The sequence below is a fragment of the Rhinoderma darwinii genome, chromosome 4, assembly GCF_050947455.1.
Source record: "Rhinoderma darwinii isolate aRhiDar2 chromosome 4, aRhiDar2.hap1, whole genome shotgun sequence".
In the NCBI taxonomy this organism is placed as follows: Eukaryota; Metazoa; Chordata; class Amphibia; order Anura; family Rhinodermatidae; genus Rhinoderma; species Rhinoderma darwinii.
The window spans coordinates 298828576-298842377 of record NC_134690.1 but is presented as its reverse complement, the minus strand read 5'-3'; the positions used below and the strand labels follow the sequence as shown (position 1 = coordinate 298842377).

The 13802-nt window shown below is 43.1% G+C and overlaps 1 protein-coding gene across 11 annotated transcripts in view; it reads left to right on the top strand.

The window, feature by feature from the left end:
* PEX3 (peroxisomal biogenesis factor 3) overlaps positions 1 to 13802 on the top strand; it is a 219380-nt gene that overhangs the window by 156133 nt on the left and 49445 nt on the right. The gene's annotated exons all lie outside the window — the stretch shown is intronic.

Below are 13802 nucleotides of genomic sequence, written 5' to 3'. Positions count from 1 at the left end.
TGATCTCTCGAGAACACACTGTGTGTCTGCACTGCCAGAAGCTGGGCGTTCTGAAGAGAAGTGGATGATACTTCTCGTCAGAACGCCCAGCTAGTAAAAGTAGTAAAAACGCCCCGATGTACGCACATAATACACGCCCAGTTGGACTTTTACTTTAAACACGCCCACTTGGACTTTTGCAAGCCTCATTTGCATAAATACAAAAATGGTCATAACTTGGCCAAAAATGCTAGTTTTAAAAAAATAAAAACGTTACTGTAATCTACATTGCAGCGCCTATATGCTGCAATAGCAGATAGGGGTTGCAAAATCTGGTGACAGAGCCTGTTTAAGCCACATGCTCACTTCAATCACCGTTTTCACGGCCGTTTTTCACGGATCTGTGTGTCAGTGATTGGATCAGTGTGGTTCCCGTGTGTACTCAGTGTACACTTCCGTATTTCCGTTTCCGAGCGTCGCGCATGGTACTCACTGTCCAGCGGTAGTCACTGTCCAGGGTGCTGAAAGAGTTACGATCAGTGCTGGATAGAGAGAAGGGGCTGCACTGATCGGCAGTAACTCTTTCAGCACCCAGGACAGTGACTACCGCTGGACAGTGAGTACCATGCGCGGCGCTCACAATATACAGGAACCAACGAAGTGTAAGAGCTGCACCGTAGCGTAGAAATGTGGGTGCTATCCTCAGGGGAAACTTGACATGAGACCCCAAACAAATTCAACCACAATCCAAAAGTAGAGGCAGCACTCCAGTGGTATAAAAATCCAAAATTCATTCACCCAGCATACAGGCCTGTATGCTGGTTGAATCAATTTTGGATTTTTATACCACTGGAATGCTGCCTCTTCTTTTGGATTGCGCTCACAATATAGATTTCTAATGTTTCCTTCAAAAACCCCTACTCAGAAAAAAAATACGTTTATACTTACCCAGAACTCCCTGCATCTTCCTCCAGTCCAGCCTCCTGGGATAACGTTTCATCCCATGTGACCGCTGCAGCCAATCACAGGCTGCAGCGGTCACATGGACTTCCGCGTCATCCAGGGAGGTCGTACTGGATGTCAAAAGAGGGACGCGTCACCAAGAGAACTTATTTTAATTTCTATCGCTATCGTTCTCTATCCAGCACTGATCAGCAGCCTCTTCTCTCTATCAGTGCTGGATAGAGAGAAGGGGCCTCCGATTAGTGCAGTGCAATATCTCTCTCCGTGTACTTCTGCCCGCCCGGGCGTTGCTAGGCAACGGCTGCGTCACACACACAGACGGCACACGGATGCCTTCCGTGTGCCTTCAGTTTTTTTGACGGACCCATTGACTTGTATGGGCCCCAGGTCACGGAATCTCGGACCAAAGTAGGACATGCTCTACTTTTGTCGGAACGTAAAAACGGGACCGTCACAAAGACTGAAGTGTGCATGGCCCCATTGTAAAAAAAACGGCTAGCACCCTGAAGGAAAAAACCAAAGTGTGCATGGGGCCTTATAGTGTGAGCTACTTTAGTAAACCCTGATTTCAGTGTTCCTATATTATCTAACAATCGACTTCTTTTTAAGGCTGGCTTCACACTGTGCCTTTTTAAACATGCTTTTTTTGTTTTGGTAGATAAACTGTCATGTCTTTCAATCGGAGTTCAACAAAAACGATAAACGGCATGCTTAACCCCTTAAGGACGCAGCCTAGTTTTGGCCTTAAGGCTCAGAGCCCATTTTTCAAATCTGACATATTTAACTTTATGTGGTAATAACGTCGGAATGCTTAAACCTACCCAAGCGATTCTGAGATTGTTTTCTCGTGACACATTGGGCTTCATGCTCGTGGTAAAATTTGGTCGATATATTCAGTGTTTATTGGTGAAAAATTGCAAAATTTAGAGAAAATGTTGAAAAAATTGAATTTTTCAGAATTGAAATGCATCTGCTTGTAAAACAAACGGTTATACCACCCAAAATAGTGACTAGTTCACATTTCCCATATGTCTACTTTAGATTGGCATCGTTTTTTGAACATTCTTTTATTTTTCTTGGACGTTACAAAGCTTAGAACATAAACAGCAATTTCTCATATTTTTAAGAAAATTTTAAAAGCCTTTTTTTTAAGGTACCTCTTGAGTTCTGAAGTGGCTTTGTGGGGCCTATGTATTAGAAACCCTGATAAAACACCCCATTTTAAAAACTAGACCCCTCAAAGTATTCAAAACAGCATTTAGAAAGTTTTTTAACCCTTCAGGCATTTCACAGGAATTAAAGCAAAGTGGAGGTGAAATTTGCAAATTTCATTTTTCTTGCTGAATTTCAATTTTATTCATTTTTTTTCCTGTAACACAGAAGGTTTTACCAGAGAAACACTACTGTAAAATATGTATTTTCCAGATTCTGCAGTTTTTAGAAATGTCCCACATGTGGCTCTACTGCGCTCGTGGACTAAAACACAAGCCCTAGAAGCAAAGAAGCACCTATTGCATTTTGAGTCCTCTTTTTTTTATTAGAATATATTTTAGGCAGCATGCCAGGTTTGAAGAGGTGTTGAGGTGACAAAACAGTAGGAATCCCCCAATAGTGACCCCATTTTGGAAACTACACCCCTCAAGGAATTCATTTATGGTTGTTGTTGTTGTTAGCATTTTGACCACACAGTTTTTTCACAGCACCTTATTTCAATTGGGCTGTGACATTAAAAAAAATACATTTTTTCCAATAAGATGTAATTTTTTTATTTCCCCAGGGAACAAAATACTCAATTTTGTTGCCCAATTTCTCCTGAGTGCAGCAATACCCCATTTGTGGCAATAAACTGCCATTTGGGCCCATGGGAGGCCTCAGAAGGGAAGGAGCGCTGTGTGTTCTTTGGAGTACAGATTTTGCTGCTTTGGTTTTCGGGTGTCATGTCGCATTTGCAGAGCCCCAGAGGTATCAAAGCAATGGAAACCCACCAGAAGTGACCTCATTTTGGAAACTACACCCCTCAAGGAATTCATTTATGGGTAATGTGACCATTTAGATCCCATAGTTTCTTCACAGAACTTATTTGAATTGGGCTGGGAATTAAAAAAATACATATTTTTTCCAATAATATGTCATTTTAGATCAAAAATTCTCATTTTCACAAGAAATAAAATACTCCATTTTGTTGCCCAATTTGTCCTGAGTGCGGCAATACCCCATTTGTGGTGATAAACTGCCGTTTGGGCCCATGGGAGGGCTCAGAAGGAAAGGAGCGCTGTGTTTTCTTTGGAGTGCAGATTTTGCTGGATTGGTTTTCGGGTGCCATGTCGCATTTGCAGAGCCCCAGAGGTATCAAAGCAATAGAAACCAACCACAAATGACCCCATTTTGGAAACTACACCCCTCAAGGAATTCATTTATGGGTGTTGTGACCATTTTGACCCCATAGTTTTTTCACAGAACTTATTTGAATTGGGCTGGGAATGAAAACCAATTAATTTCTTTCAAATAATATGTAGGTTTGGCTGAAAATGTCTTATTTTCACAAGAAACAAAATACCCCATTCTGTTGCGCAATTTGTTCTGAGTGCCGCAATTCCCCATTTGTTGTGATAAACTGCCGTTTGGGCCCATGGGAGGGCTCAGAAAGAAAGGACCACCGTTTGGCCTACTGGGGATTTTCTAGTGCGAAGTCATGTATGCAGAAGCACCTGAGGTACCAGTACAGTTGAAACCCGCAAGAAGTGACCCCGTTTTAATAACTACACCCTTAAGGCATTCATCTAGAGGTGTAGTGAGCATTTTGACCGGAGACTTACACCCCATAAACTGTAATGTGGGTTCTCCCGGGTATGGCAATACCCTACATGTGGCTGTTATCAGCTGCCTGGACACACAGCAGGGCTTAGAGGGGAAAGACGAGGGGGGATAAGCTGTGCGGAGTGCATCAGGGCAAGTAAAATTGGGGTAAATTATAAACCAAGGGATGTATGATAAATTTTAAAACACTCTTTCATACAGAGCTCTGGTTATTCGGGACACGTGTCACATTGTTATATTGTGTCATCTCTTATCGCCCTCTTATAGTAGACTTTGCACCTCTTTTGACTTTTTCCCTTCTTGCCAGTTTGGGGAACTTCTCCTGGAAAGTGTTGCCGCCTTGGTACGATGCGTGTGGCCCCGCTTCCAGAAGTACTGGGTGTCCCCCCTTCTTGGTCCCTAAAGATTAGGTTCTTGATAATCACCTCTTGAAATTCCAGGAACGTTCCCGTCTGGCCTGCACATCGACGTAGCACGTACGCATTGTACAAAGCCATCTGTATGATGTGCACGGCCAGCTTCTTATACCACACCGCATGGCGCTGTAGGGCTTCAGGATTTGATCTTACAAGTCCATCCCTCCCATGTACCTATTGTAGTCCAGGATGCAGTCTGGTTTGGGGGTGGCCTTTCCTTCATATATCCTAAACCTGTAGGTATACCCGGATGCACTCTCGCAGCTTATACATCTTCACGCCATACCTTGCCCTCTTACTCGGCAGGTACTCGCGGAATTGAACCCTCCCTTTAAAATGTACCAAGGACTCATCAATAGAAATACACTTCTCGGGGGTGTATGCTTGGGAAAACCGGGCACTGGAACGGTCTAATAGGGGTCTCCGTTTATACAAACGGTCAAAACTGGGGTCATCTCGGGGTGGGCACGGCTCATTATCAGTATAATGTAAGAAGCCAAGTATTGCCTCATTTATTTATTTTTTTAGGTTCCAGTTCAGTTCTGAAGTTGCTTTGAGGGGCCCATATATTAGAAACCCCTATCAAATACCCCATTTTAGAAACTAGACCCCTCAAAGTATTCACAACAGCATTTAGAAAGTTTATGAACCCTTTAGGTGTTTCACAGGAATTTCGAGCAAAGTAGAGGTGAAATTTACATTTTTTTTTTGTCAGAAAATCCTCTTTATACCATTTTTTTTATAACACAAAAGGATTTATCAGAGAAACGCAACTTAATACGTATTGCCCAGATTCTGCAGTTTTGAGAAATATCCCACATGTGGCCCTAGTGCGGTAATGGACTGAAGCACCGGCCTGCGAAGCAAAGGAGCACCTTGTGGATTTTGAGGCCTCTTTTTTATTAGGCACCATGTCCGGTTTGAAGAGGTCTTGTGGTGCCAAAACATTGGGAACCCCCCAAAAGTGACCCCAATTTGGAAACTAGACCCCTTGAGGAATCCATTGTAGTTTTCTTGGGGTGCATGCGGCTTTTTGATCAGTTTTTATTCTATTTTTAGGTGGCGTGGTGACTAAAAAACAGCAATTCTACTATTGGTTTTTTTTCTTTTTTTTTTACTGCGTGCACCGTGCGCTATAAATGACATATTCACTTTATTCTGCAGGGTGATACGATTACGTCGATACCATATGTTTATAGTTTTTTTTTTATGTCTTATGGCGTTTGCACAATAAAATACGTTTTGTAAACAATCATTCACTTTTTGTGTTACCTTATTCTAAGAGCCAGAACTGTTTTATTTTTCAATCAATAAAGCCGTGCGAGGACTTATTTTTTGCGTAACGCACTGTAGTTTCGATCAGTACCATTTTTCGGTACATGCGACTTTTTGATCTCTTTTTATTCCATTTTTTGGGAGGTGAAGTGACCAAACAATTGTGATTGTGGTACGGTTTATTATTATTTTCTTTTACGGCATTCACCGCGCGGGATAAATAACGACATCGTTTATTAGTTCAGGCCGTTACGGACGCGGCGATACCAATTATGTATACTTTATTTGTTTGTTTATATATTTTTATTAGTAATAAAGGACTGATAAGGGAAAAGGGGGGATTTTTACTTTTAATACTTTTAAAACTTTTATTTTCTTATTTTTACACATCTTTTTTTTAACTTTTTTTTTACTTTATTACTTTGTCCCACTAGGGGACTTGAGGGCAGGAGGCCCTGATCGCAATTCTAATACACTGCACTACATTTGTAGTGCAGTGTATTAGAACTGTCAGCTACTCACTGACAGCAAGCATAGTGGGTCCTGACTTCATCAGGACCCACTAGGCTTCCGTCAATGGCATAGCCGGACGCCATTGTTTGGTGTCCGGTTGCCATAGTCACCATCGCCGGCCGCTATCGCGTAGCAGGCCGGCGATGGCAGCTTAACCCCTAAAAAGCTGCGATCTCTATAGAACGCGGCTTTTAAGGGGTTAATCAGCGGGGACACAGCGATCGGTCCCCGCTGTAGGAGCTGTGACAGCTGCTGAACAAGACAGCAGCTGTCACAGCTCCTGTATGTGTCAGGAGGACGGCCGAAACGGCCGTTACTACCAAGACGTACTATTAAATCATGGAGCGCGAACGATACAGCTGCCATGACCTAATAGTACGTCCAGGAGCGGGAAGGGGTTAAGGACGCAGCCTTCTTTTGGCCTTAAGGCTCAGAGCCCATTTTTTTAAATCTGACGTATTTCACTTTATGTGGTAATAACTTCGGAATGCTTAAACCTATCCAAGCGATTCAGAGATTGTTTTCTCATGAGACATTGGGCTTTATGTTCGTGGTAAAATTTGGTCGATATATTCAGTGTTTATTTGTGAAAAATTGCAAAATGTAGGGAAATTAAGAAAAAATAGCATTTTTCTTAATTTAAATGCATCTGCTTGTAAAAGAGATGGTTATACCACCCAAAATAGTTACCAGTTCACATTTCCCATATGTCTACTTTAGATTGGGATCATTTTTTGAACATTCTTTTTTTATTTTTCTTGGACGTTATAAGGCTTAGAACATAAACAGCAATTTCTGATATTTTTAAGAAAATTTCAAAAGCCTTTTTTTTAAGGTACCTGTTCAGTTCTGAAGTGGCTTTGAGGGGCCTATGTATTAAAAACCCCCATTAAACACCCCATTTTAAAAACTAGACCCCTCCAAGTTTTCAAAACCGCATTTAGAAAGTTTTTTTTAGCCCTTTAGGCATTTCACAGGAGTTAAAGCAAAGTGGAGGTGAAATTTGCAAATTTCATTTTTCTTGCTGAATTTCAATTGTATTCATTTTTTTTTTCTGTAACACAGAAGGTTTTACCAGAGAAACACCACTAAATATGTATTGTCTAGATTCTGCAGTTTTTAGAAATGTCCCACATGTGGCTCTAGTGTGTTCGTGGACTAAAATACAGGCCTCAGAAGCAATGGAGCACCTAGTGCATTTTGGGGCCTCTTTTTTTACTAGAATATATTTTAGGCAGCATGCCGAATTTGAAGAGGTGTTGAGGTGCCAAAACAGTAGGAATTCCCCAAAAGTGACCCCATTTACACCCCAAGGAATTCATTTATGGTTGTTGTTACCATTTTGACCCCACAGTTTTTACACAACACGTATTTGAATTGGGTTGTGAAATTTAAAAAATTTATTTTTTTTCCAATAAGATGTCATTTTTTATCCAAATTTCTTATTTAAGAAATAAAATTCCCCATTTTGTTGCCAAATTTGTTTGGAGTGCGGCAATACCCCATTTGTGGTGATAAACTGTCGTTTGGGCCCATGGGAGGGCTCAGAAGGAAAGGAGTGCTTTGTGTTCTTTGGAGTCCAGATTTTGCTAGATTGGTTTTCGGGTGCCATGTCGCATTTGCAAAGCCCCAGAGGTATCAAAGCGATGGAAACCCACCAGAAGTGACCCCATTTTGGAAACAACACCCCTCAAGGAATTCATTTATGGGTGTTGTGACCATTTAGACCCCACAGTTTTTTCACAGAACTTATTTGAATTGGGCTGTGAATTAAAAAAAATTATAATTTTTCCCAATGATATGTAGTTTTGGCTCAAAATTTCTTATTTTCACAAAGAATAAAACACCCCATTTTGTTGCCAAATTTGTCCTGATTGCGGCAATACTCCATTTGTGGTGATAAACTGCCGTTTGGGCCCAATGGAGGGCTCAGAAGGAAGAGAGCGCTATGTGTTCTTTGGAGTCCAGATTTTGCTGGACTGGTTTTCGGGTGCCATGTTGCATTTGCGGAAAACCAGAGGTATCCAAGCAATGGAAACCCCCAAGAAGCGACCCCATTTTAAAATCGACACCCCTTAATGCAGTCATCTAGAGGTGTAGTTAGCATTGTGACCCCACAGGTATTGTCTGAAAGGTAATGCGCAGTAGATGGTGCAGTGTGAGATTTGCAATTTTCTATATATGTATGCCATTTCAGTGTCCAATATATTGTGCCCAGCATATGCCACCAGAGATATACACCCCATAAGCTGTAATGTGGATTCTCCTGGGTATGGCAATACCCTACATGTGGCTGTTATCAGCTGCCTGGGGACACAGCAGGGCTCAGAAGGGAAAGATGAGGGGAATAAACTGTGCGGAGCGCATCAGGGTAGAAATCTAAGGGATGTATGATACATTTTAAAACACGCTTTCATATAGAGCCCTGGTTTTTCGGGACATGTGTCACATTCATATATTGTGTCCTCCCTTATCCCCCTCTTTGAGCAGACTTTGGACCTCTTTTGACTTTTTCCCTTCTTGCCAGTTTTGGGAACTTCTCCTGGAAAGTGTTGCCCTGGTACGATGCGTGTGGCCTCACTTCCAGAAGTACTGGGTGCCCCCCTTCTTGGTCCCTAAAGATTAGGTTCTTGATAACCACCTCTTGAAATTCCAGGAAAGTTCCCGTCTGTCCTGCACATCGATGTAGCTCATACGACTTGTTCAATGCCATCTGTATTATGTGCACGACCAGCTTCTTATACCACATGGCGCTGTAAGGCTTCAGGATTTGATCTGACAAGTCCACCCCTCCCATGTACCTATTGTAGTCAAGGAGGCAGTCTGATTTGGGGGTCTCTGTACTAGTACCTCGTACATGGGTACTGGTGTGGCAATGTATTGTTGTCAATACAAGGACATCTCTCTTGTCCTTGTACTTGACACACAATATGTTGCTGCTAGTTTGTACTGGTGTCCTTTCTTTCATATATCCTAAATTTGTAGGTATACCCTGATGCACTCTCGCACAGCTTATACAGCTTCACGCCATACCTTGCCCTCTTACTCGGCAGGTACTGGCGGAATTGAAGCCTCCCTTTAAAATCTAGCATGGACTCATCCATAGAAATACAATTCTGATGGATGTATGCTTGGGAAAACTGGGCACTGAAATGGTCTAATAAGGGTCTCCGTTTATACAAACGGTCAAAACTGGGGTCATCTCGGCGTGGGCACTGCAAAGTATTTTTTTAGGTTCCAGTTCAGTTGTGAAGTTGCTTTGAGGGGCCTATATATTAGAAACCCCTATCAAACACCCCATTTTAGAAACTAGACCTCTAAAAGTATTCACAACAGCATTTAGAAAGTTCATTAACCCTTTAGGTGTTTCACTGGAATTTAGAGAAAAGTAGAGGTGAAATTGACATATTTCCTTTTTTTTTTGTCACAAAATCCTTTTTATTCCATTTTTTTCTGTAAAACAGAAGGTTTTACCAGAGAAACGCAACTCAATACTTATTGCCCAGATTCTGCAGTTTTGAGAAATATCCCACACGTGGCCCTAGTGTGGTAAAGGACTGAAGCACCGGCCTCTGAAGCAAAGGAGCACATATTGGATTTTGAGGCCTCCTGTTTATTAGGCACCATGTCCAGTTTGAAGAGGTCTTATGGTGCCAAAACAGTGGTAACCCCCCAAAAGTGACCCCAATTTGGAAACTAGACCCCTTGAGGAATTCATTGTAGTTTTCATGGGGTGCATGCGACTTTTTGATCAGTTTTTATTCTATTTTTAAGAGCCGTGGTGACTAAAGAACAGCAATTCTACTTTTGTTTTTTTATTCTATTTTTTTTTACCGCGTTCACCGTGCGCTATAAATGACATTCACTTTATTCTGCGGGGTGATACGATTACGGCGATACTATATGTTTATAGTTTTTTTTATGTCTTATGGCATTTGCACAATAAAATAATTTTTGTAAAAAATCATTTTCTTTTTGTATTGCCATATTCTAAGAGCCAAAACGTTTTCTTTTTCCATCAAGAAAGCCGTGTGAGGACTTGTTTTTTGCGTAACGAACTGTAGTTTCGATCAGAACCATTTTTAGGGAGGTGAAGCGACCAAACAATTGTGATTCTGGTACGATTTATTTCTATTTTCTTTTATGGCGTTCACCGCGTGGGATAAATAACGAAATAATTTTGTAGTTCAGGCCGTTACGGACGCGGCGGTACCTATTATGTATAGTTTATTTGTTTATTTTTATTAATAATAAAGGACTGATAAGGGAAAAAGGGGAATTTTTACTTTTATTACTTGTAAAACTTTTATTTTCACACCACTTTTTTTCTTACTTTCTTACTTTGTCCCACTAGGGGACTTGTGGACAGGGGGCCCTGATCGCAATTCTACTACACTGCACTACATGCGTAGTGCAGTGTATTAGAGCTGTCAACTACTCGCTGACCGCAAGCATAGTGGGTCCTGACAAAGTCAGGACCCACTAGGCTTCCGTTGGTGGCATAGCTGGACGCCATTATTAGGCGTCCGGCTACCATAGCAACAATCGCTGCCCGTTATCATGTAGCGAGCCGTCGATTGTGGTTTAACCCCTAAAAAGCTGCGATCGCTATTGAACGCTGCTTTTAAGTGGTTAATCAGCGGGAACACAGCGATCGGTCCCCGCGATAGGAGCTGCGGCAACTTCTGTACGAGACAGCAGCTGTCACAGCTCCTGTATGTGTCGGGAAGACGGCCAAAATGGCTGTTACTCCAGTGACGTACTATTAGGTCATGGACCGCGAACGATACAGTTACCATGACCTAATAGTACGTCCAGGAGTGAATCCAGCCGAAGGTGAATGAATGTTTGTCTTTTTTAAACAAATTTTTGCGTAATAGGATATGGGGTAAAGAAAGGTCTATGAAAGTGCTCGCCTAAAATGTTATTGTCCTACACAGCAGCCTTCTTGACTGTTATGGAAATATAGCAAATTTTGAAACTCTTAATTGTCAACCCCTTCCTGACATTTGTCATAAGTATATGTCATGGAAAGCTTTTAAAGTAAAAGTGGCTGCTGTCCATGCTCCTGGAATTTAAATCCAGTTGTCGTTAAGTACTTAACGCAATCTAACGTATAGGTACGTTCGAGCATTAAGTGGTCACCGTGTCTAAAGACACGGAGACCGACTAAAGATTGCTGCTGTACCTGACAGCAGGCCATTTTTGCTCGTGGCCCGGGGGTGGCACCCTCCCACCCAGCATCGGGCATCGCTGTGACTGGTCGGTCAATTCAGACCAGCCAATTGCGTCTTTTTGTGTGTTCTAATGTTCGACAGAAACGTTGCACTTGCCATGTTGGCATACATAAATCACAGTTTTTTTCTTATCTTGACTACTGGAGTGCTGCAGGATTTATTCTTTAGATATGGTTATTTTACGCAGCATACCCCTGTTTTTGAACTCATTGTGGACTCCATTCATTTAACTGGAATACCGGGGATCTTACTAAATGGGGTAATGAATGCAAGACATCCTGTTTTTCTATTAATTTGGTTTCTCTCGCTGAGGAGATGAACACTCTACCTGAGTTTATTCAGGAATTCGCTGATGTTTTTTCTAAAAAAGCTTCCGAAGAGTTACCTCCTCATAGAGAGTACGATTGTGCTATTGATTTGGTACCAGGAGCTAAGCTCCCTAAAGGTAGGATATTTAATCTCTCTTGTCCCGAACATGAAGCCATGAGAGAATATATCCAGGAATGCCTGGCCAATGGTTACATTTGTCCCTCTACTTCTCCGGTAGGTTCTGGCTTCTTCGTAGGGAAGAAGGGTGGTGGTCTTAGGCCGTGCATCGATTACCGAAACTTGAATAAGGTCACTGTAAGGAACCAATATCCCCTTCCTCTTATTCCTGATCTCTTCAATCAGGTTCAGGGGCCCAGTGGTTCTCTAAGTTTGATCTTCGGGGGGCTTACAACCTTATCCGAATCAGAGAAGGGGATGAGTGGAAGACTGCGTTTAACACGCCCGAAGGTCATTTCGAATACCTCGTCATGCCCTTTGGGTTGTGTAATACTCCCGCGGTCTTCCAGAATTTCATAAATGAGATTTTAAGAAACTACCTGGGGGTATTTCTTGTAGTGTACCTTGATGACATACTTGTGTTTTCCAAGGACTGGTCCTCCCACATTGAGCATGTCAGGAAGGTGCTCCAGGCCCTTCGGGAAAACAAACTCTTTGCTAAAACCGAAAAGTGTGTGTTTGGGGTGCAGGAGATACAATTTTTGGGTCAAATCCTCACTCCTAACGAATTCCGCATGGACCCTGCCAAGGTTCAGGCTGTGGCTGAATGGGTCCGACCTGCCTCCCTGAAAGCTTAACAGTGCTTCCTGGGGTTTGCTAAATATTATAGGAGATTTATTGCTAACTTCTCGGTCATCGCTAAGCCTCTTACGGACCTTACTCGCAAAGGTGCCGATCTCCTCCACTGGCCTCCGGTGGCGGTCCAGGCTTTTGAGGTCCTTAAGTGGTGCTTTATCTCTGTCCCAGTGCTGATTCAGCCTAACCAGATGAAGCCATTCATCGTGGAGGTTTACGCCTCCGAGGTGGGAGTGGGTGCTGTCTTGTCCCAGGGTACTAGGTCTCTCACCCATCTCCGTCCCTGTGCCTACTTCTCCAGGAAGTTCTCCCCCACTGAGAGTAACTACGACGTTGGCAACCGCGAACTCTTCGCCATTAAATGGGCATTTGAAGAGTGGCGCCACTTCCTGGAGGGGGCTAGGCACCAGGTAACGGTCCTTACCGACCACAAGAATCTGTTTTTTTCTAGAATCTGCCCAGAGGTTAAACCCGAGACAAGCTCGATGGGCGTTGTTTTTTACTGGATTCAACTTTGTGGTCACCTATAGGGCTGGGTCTAAAAATATTAAAGCTGTCGGTAGCTCCATGGCCAGCCCTCCTCTGGAGGAGGATCCTGCTTGTGTTTTTCCCCCAGGTATAATCATATCCTCTATTGATTCTGACTGATCAAGGTTCAGCTCCCGAGAACCTTCCTGAGAACAAGCTGTTTGTTCCCCTGCAATTCCGGATAAGGTTTCTCAGGGAGAATCATGACTCTTCACTATCTGGCCATCCAGGCATCCTGGGTACCAAGCACCTCATTTCTAGAACCTATTGGTGGCCTGGGTTGCTTAAAGACGTTAGGGCCTACGTCGGCGCTTGTGAAATTTGTGCTAGGTCCAAGACTCCCAGGTCCCGACCAGCGGGCTTACTATGTTCTTTGCCCTTTCCCCAGAGACCTTGGACCCATATCTCCATGGATTTTATCACCGATGTGCCTCCATCCCAAGGCACGGTGGGTTGTAGTAGACCGCTTCATTAAGATGTGCCACTTTGTGCCCCTCAAGAAACTACCCAATGCCAAGACGTTAGCTACCTTGTTTGTCAAACACATCCTGCGTCTCCATGGGGTTCCTGTCAATATTGTTTCTGACATTGTTTGTGGTCGGGGATCGGGTGTGGCTGTCTTAAAAAAATTTGCGCCTTAAAGTTCCGTCCAAAAAATGTGCTCCCCGGTATATAGGGCCGTACAAGGTCATTGAGGTCATTAACCCTGTCTCCTTCCGGCTGGTGTTACCCCCGTCTTTTCAAATACACAACGTGTTCCATGCCTCCCTCCTGAAACGCTGCTCCCCGTCCTTGGCTACCTCGAGGAAACCTCCGGTCCCTGTTCTTACCCCTGAAGGGGTAAAATTCGAGGTGGCCAAGATTGTGGACAGCAGGATGGTCCAAGGCTCCCTCCAGTACCTGGTTCATTGGAGAGGATAGGGGCCTGAGGAGAGGACTTGGGTACCCGCCC